This window comes from Arachis ipaensis, chromosome B9 (assembly GCF_059453495.1).
Source record: "Arachis ipaensis isolate K30076 ecotype BB chromosome B9, ASM5945349v1, whole genome shotgun sequence".
Taxonomy (NCBI): Eukaryota; Viridiplantae; Streptophyta; class Magnoliopsida; order Fabales; family Fabaceae; genus Arachis; species Arachis ipaensis.
Genome location: NC_142444.1, coordinates 137,036,675 through 137,043,651, shown reverse-complemented (window position 1 = coordinate 137,043,651; position 6,977 = coordinate 137,036,675).

Below are 6,977 nucleotides of genomic sequence, written 5' to 3'. Positions count from 1 at the left end.
GTTTTCGTTCTTTGTTTTGTTTAAATTCAATAAATTAGCTTATGATTACATTCTAAGTTTGGTGTTGCCCTGCAACAATTTGTTTTCAATCTCTTTGGATGATTGCATCAATTCTACATGGAAGTGTCACACTAAGACTCTAAGTTTGGTGTGCCACTTAATTTTCTATGCAATACATCCAGCAACATCACTTGTTTGCATAATCATAATGCCTTGCAGTGTTATCTTTCATTTAGTTAGACAATTTTAGTTTTCTTTTTTTTTGAGTCATTTTCTTGTTTTTAAATGCTTTCTTTTATTTACTGTGTTTGTTAATACACTACCAAGAGAGCTTTATTCATGATAGATTCTTGGCTTGGTGATTGTATTTAACATATAACAGTTTCTTTCGTCTAGTTTTATTTCAAATAAATTGACATGTGGTTGCATTCTAAGTTTGGTGTTGCTATGCAACAAAATTTGCTTCCAATCTTTACTAGATACTTGTATTGATTCCAGGTGAAAGTGTCACACTAAGTTTGGTGTGCCACTTATCTTTTATGCAATGTATTGTGCTCACCTTCTTATGTTTGCAATCACAATGTCTCTATTCCTCTGTGCCTTCATATCTTTAATTTTGCTTGCTTAAAACACATGTGCTACTAACATTTCATTGTATAAGACATTCATGATCCATCTTAGTCCCATAGCCATTGTTCTAATTGTTGCTTGAGGATGAGCAAGCATTCTGAGTTTGGCAAGGGAAGGAGGAAGAATAGAGGAAAAAGGACAACAATAATGAAGATGAACTACAAGGTTGTAGAGTTCCTTTTCTCCTCATTTGTTTCCAGCACTTAAAATGCATGATTGTCTTTATATTCTCTGTGTGCATGTGTGGTATGAATAAGCATAGCTTGAATACTGATTTGCAATATGGTGCTATGTCATTATGATTACCAACTTGAGTTTTGTGAATTCAAAAGTAATAAAGTATCATGATCATAAACAAACAAGGAATTAAAAAAGAATTTAGCATGTGCATACAAGTATTGGAAAGCTAGTATGATTAATTGTTGCTCAATTGCATTGGATTTTATTTAATTGAAGTTTTCATCTAGTACATTTTGTGAAATCTTTTGAAAATCATGAAAACCTTGAAGAAGCAAATACAATTAAAGCAAGAAAAGAAAAAGGGAAAGAATGAGAAAGCTGAAGGCTCTGAGTACCGATGGCAATTTATTTGCTAAGTACTTGTGGTGTTTATGTATCAAGCCAAATGCTTGAAAACAAAACATTTAGAAGTCAAGGTTAGGCTCAAAGTGCAAAAGCACTCCCTCAAAGCTCAAGGCTCTGAGCATCAATGATTAGAGAGTCAAGAAAAGAAAAGAAAAAATGAGCTTAATGAAGTCCTCTAATCAAATGCTTGTGGTGCTTATGTATCAAGTGGTAATACTTGAAAACAAAGCATTTAGAAGTCGTAGCTTTGTTATCAACTCATGGGGCAAAGCACCCAAAAGGAGAAGCTAATAAGAAAAGCAAAAAGCTTGTTTCAAGGAAGAAATATAAGGAAAAGATTTCATAAAATGAGCTAGATAGAAGCATCAATCATTTACATTTCTTTTGTAATTGTAGCATGCTTAGAAAACTAGCTTACCATGAACATTGAGTTGCTATTCTTCTTACCTTGGATTGTCAATCTTTATTGCATGATTCTTTTCTTGCTTGGGGACAAGCAAGTTTTAAGTTTGGTGTTGTGATGACATGTCATCATGTCATGTTTTTCTATGCTTTTTCCTTTGTTTTCAATAGGTTTTATGCACTTTCTTGAGCCATAAGTAAGCCAATTGGGTAGAATTTCATGTTTCCTTTGATTCAATCAACCTTGGATAAATTAATGCAATTTCATGAGATTTTGTGCTATAATTGTCATATATTATGAAAGAATAACAATCTCACGATTTTGAGCATAGCTTTGATGTGCTTGGTTGATTGATGATAGGTGAAAAGAGCTTTGAAGAAGGTTGAAGAAAGAAGAAATGGCAAGGAGCAAGAGAGAAAAAAAAGCTTGAGCAAAAGCTTGCCTCAAACTTTAGCTCAAACTTTTGGAAGAGTTGAATTCACCCTGGATGGAGCAAAAGCTTGCGCCAACGTTTGCCTCAAGCTTTTTGGCAAACGTTGGCACCAGAAAACAAACACCCTGGAGGAAAAAGCTTGCGCCAACGTTTGCCTCAAACTTTTTGGCAAACGTTGGCACCACACCAACATACCCAGGGGAGAAAAAGCTTGCGCCAACATTTGCCTCAAGCTTTTTGGCAAACGTTGGCGCCACAACATCCTGAAGGGGTATACTTCCAACAAGAATAACTTGAGCTACAGAGCTCCAAATGAGGTGATTCAAAAAGAAATGGAAAGTAGGAATCGAGAGCTTTCCAAGCATATATGGCACTGTATGGTGGACACTAAAATTGAGGGAGAAAACGGCCCCGCAATGTGCATAAACGAACATGGTGGCAACCTGCAGTGAGGCCAACTGACCTCTGCACCTTTGACGGAGTATAACTCGAGCTGTAGAGCTCCAAATGATGTGCTTCCAACGGTATTGGAAAGTAGACATTCAGGAATTTCCAACAATATATAATAGTATGGGGTGGACAATGCGTTTGAGCCTCCAGAACTGGCGTTTTCGACCACGTTTGAGGCAAACTTTTCCTCAAACGCTGCACACCAAAGCCAGCGACCCTGTCCTCTTCAAATGAGCATAACTTGAGTTGTAGACGTCCAATTGAGGTGATTCTAATTGGGTTAGAAAGCTGACATTCAGAGCTTTCTAACCATATATAATAGTCTATAGTGGGCATGAAATTGGCAACGTTGACAAGAGGACAAAGTAGCACCCCAAGAGGCATGCAAGAGGGATCCACGTTTGGCTCAAAGTTTGACCTCAAACTTTAGCTCAAACGTGGATGACAGCAAGGAAGGCTAGCTGATATGAAAAGCTTGAGCAAAAGTTTGCCTCAAACTTTTACTCAAGCTTTTCTAGTTCATGGCCCAGTTCACAAATGGGTTTCTCTCCAACTCCAAGAGCAATCAACAAAGGCTTTTGTCAGCCCAATTCCATCAAGAGCAAAGGCCCAATTCAAGGCTTGAAGATCATTTGAAGAGAGTGTATAAATAGCTTAGAATTTAAGTTTTTGAGGGAGCTTTTCCATTTTTAGTTTTTACGAAGTGATTTTGGGAGAGCTTTTGGTTAGGAGTTAATTGGAGATTTTGAGTTTTGGGGAAGGAGAATTGAATTCTCTTCCTCTTAGTTTTCTTATTTTTAATTTCATTTACTCTTTGTTTAAATCTTGGGTGTTGGAGAATTGAAGGAATTCTGTTTCAATCTCACCCTGAGATCTCTCTGTTTTATTTACTGCACTTTTTGAGAAACCAATATTTGAATTCCTTTCTTCTACTACTTGATCTTTACTTTTCTTGCAATTGAATTCTGAATTTGGATCTAGGAAGGCGTTGAGATCTAGACTTGGTTATCTAGTCTCTTGGGTCCTGAGATCTGGAGTTTTCATTTTAATTTCTCTGTTGGTTACCTTGAGATCTTTTGTTTGCTTTCTGCATAATTCTAGAATTTAAATTTCAATTCTGTCTACTGCTTCAAGTTCTCTTTTCTTCTGCAATTTACTTTTCCATTTTCAATTTGCAATTGTTCTTGTTGGATCAAGGAAAGATTTGAGATCTAGACTTGTTTTCTAGTCTCTTCCAACCTCTGAGATCTTCAACCTCTCATTTAGATTTTGCAATTGAGTTATATTTCTGTTTTGCTTCTTTAAGCAATTTTCCTTTTCTGTTGAGATCTATTGCATTTTACTACTTCCTCGGATTTATTGCTCTGCATATTTCCTTGTTTAATTGTGCATCCCAAATCCTAATTCCTTTTATTCTTCTTGCAATTTAACTTTCCAGTTACTTGATCTACTGCTTTCTTTTAATTTCCAGCACCCACTCCCCTTTACATTTAATGCAATTTTACTTTTCTTGCAATTTAAGATTTTTACAAATTTACATTTCTTGCTCTTTAAGTTACTTGCCAATTTACATTCTACAACTTTAAATTCATTGTCCTTTACTTTTTGTTGGTTACAATTTCACACAATTCACTTCAATGTTAGCTTGACTAAACTAATCACCCACTAAAGTTGCTTGATCCATCAATCCTCGTGGGATCGACCTCACTCACGTGAGTTTTACTACTTGATGCAACCCGGTATACTTGCTGGTTAGATTTTTGTGTTTGGAATTCGTTTCATTTTCCAAAAATACACATCAGTCATATGAAGGTGTTTGGTAAAAAGGGGCTTGTGAGTATGGTTGAGGGTTATGTTGAGGATAAGGTTCATAAGCATATGGTGGGCTTGTTGGTAACTACAAGGAGATCCATCATAGCTATTGGATTGATATGCATTAGGAGTGGAATTGTACCTATAAGAGACCGGGGGAGGTTGTTGCCAAGAAGGTTAAGCATATACTTGAGGATCCTCCCAACCTTGATTGTTCCACTCTTGATGCGCATTCTCATTGAAGCTTTCATTTTCTACAACATAATTGTGACTGCACTCATAGTCAAAGTGATGAGAATTCATGATAGCAAGAGAAAATAAAAACAAAGACTAATAAGAAATAAAGAGAACAAACTCCTACGACTACCAAAAACTAAAAAAGAAGCAAAAGGCAAACATATTCACAATATTCACATATATACAATAACCAATAACAAGCGCACATTTGCAATTCCCCGGCAACGGCGCCATTTTGATGAATGAATTTTTGATGGTATAGAACTTCACAATAAGTTCTCGTTGCAAGTATAGTTTCTAGACCAACAAATAATCCTTTCATTCAAAAATTTGGTTGTCACAAGTAACAAACCCCTAAACATAATAACCAAAGTATTCAAACCCTGGGTTGTCTCTCAAAGAAATTATAGGGAAGTGTTCTTGTTATTGGTTATGAGATGTATATTTTAGGGTTTTGAATAAGGAACAAGAAAAGTAAATTGTAAGAATAGCTAAGAAAGCTCTTGGCAAGGAATGAGAACTAGAAGTCCTATCCTCATTATCTTCCTCAATTGTGATATCAATTGTCCATTGCTCCCACTTAGTCAACCTCTATCTATGAAGGTAAGTCAAGTGGATAAATCAACATGAATCCTCAAGTCCTAGTCAACTCCTAAGCAAAGACTAGAGTTAGTGGAATTCAAATCAACTAGCAACTTTCAATTATCAATCAACAAAAGAGGTTGATAACTCAAGAGTATCCAATTACTCAACCAAAGCCAAGAGGAGAAAAATCTACTCTATAATCCAACCAAGCATTTTATCAAACACTTGGAAGGCATAAAAGTAAAGCAAGATAGAATTGCAAGAAAAATAGATCTATAACTACTAATTGCAAGGAATTAAACAACAACAATTCAAATCAACAATAAAGGAATCATGAATCATAAATTGCATTAAAGAAAAATAGAAAAACAAGAGTGCATCAACATAAAAGTAAAGAATTACAAGAAGTAAAGTACAAAACTAGAGAGAGGAAAGGTAGAGGAACAAGAATTAATAAAGGAAAAGTAAATCCAAGCATGAAATTAACCTAGATCTAAGAAATCCTAATCTAACCTAATCCTAATTCTAGAGAGAAGAGAGAGCTTCTCTCTCTAGAAACTAACTCTCACTAAACTAGAAACTAAAAGTGTCTAAAAGACGTCAAAAGATGATTTCTCCTTCAATCCTTGGTTCTTTTAAGCTTTTCACGCCAGAATTCCATTCAGAATTGGGCCTGAAAACCCTCGAAAATCGCTGGGCACATTTTCACTTAAAAAGGTCACGTGCGAGCATCAACGCGTACGCGTGGATCATGCGTACGCGTCGCCATGCGACCTCATCGTTTCACGCGTGCGCGTCTGCTGCGCGTGCGCGTGGAGTGAATTTCTCCCAATCCTTGATTTTCCATGATTTTTCCACTTTGCATGCTTTTCTCTTCATTTCTTTGATCCATTCCTAGCCTTTTTAACCTGAAATCACTAACACACACTTCAAGGCATCTAGGGGAATCAAAGGTGAATTAAAACTAACCAATTAAGGGCCTAGAAAGCATGTTTTCACTCTTAAATGCAAATTAGGGAGAATATATAAAACCATGCTATTTTAGTGGATAAATGTGGGAAAAGGGTGATAAAACTCCCTAAATTCAACATAGAATGCACCACCAAATAGTGGTGCATCAATGTGCTGAGCCGTTCGAAAATTTCTGAAAGGTTATCTCTAGATTGTTGTATTTTAGCTTCTCTTAATTTTCTCTTCAGAGTCCTTTCAGGTTCTGGATCTGCTTCCACAAGAATGTTCTTATCCTTGCTCCTGCTCATATGACAAAGAAGAAGGCACAGAAAAATAATAATAATGGAGATCCTTTATACCACAGTATAGGGATTCCTGTGTGAGTGGAAGAAGAGGGGGAGACAAAGAATGTAATATAATGGAAGAAACGCAACTGTGAGGATGGAAGAGAGGTGAAATGAGATGTTGGGATATGAATGAATAAATAGAATGAGATGGGGGAGGGATAATTTTCGAAAATTATTTTGAAAAAGAGTTAGTGATTTTCGAAAATGGTTTTTGAAAAATGTTAGTAATTTTCAAAAATTTTTGAAATCAAAAATAGAAAATAAAAATAATTAGTTAATTAAAAAGAAATTTTTGAAAAAGAGGGAAGATATTTTCGAAAATGAGAGAGAGAGAGTTAGTTAGGTGGTTTTGAAAAAGTTAAGAAACAAACAAAAAGTTAGTTAGTTAGTTGAAACAAATTTTGAAAAGATAGGAAGTTAGGAGGTTAGGAAAGATATTTTGAAAAGATATTTTTGAAAAAGATAAGATGAGAAGATATTTTTGAAAAGATATGATAGAAATTAGTTTTTGAAAAAGATTTGATTTTTAAAATCTCAATTAATG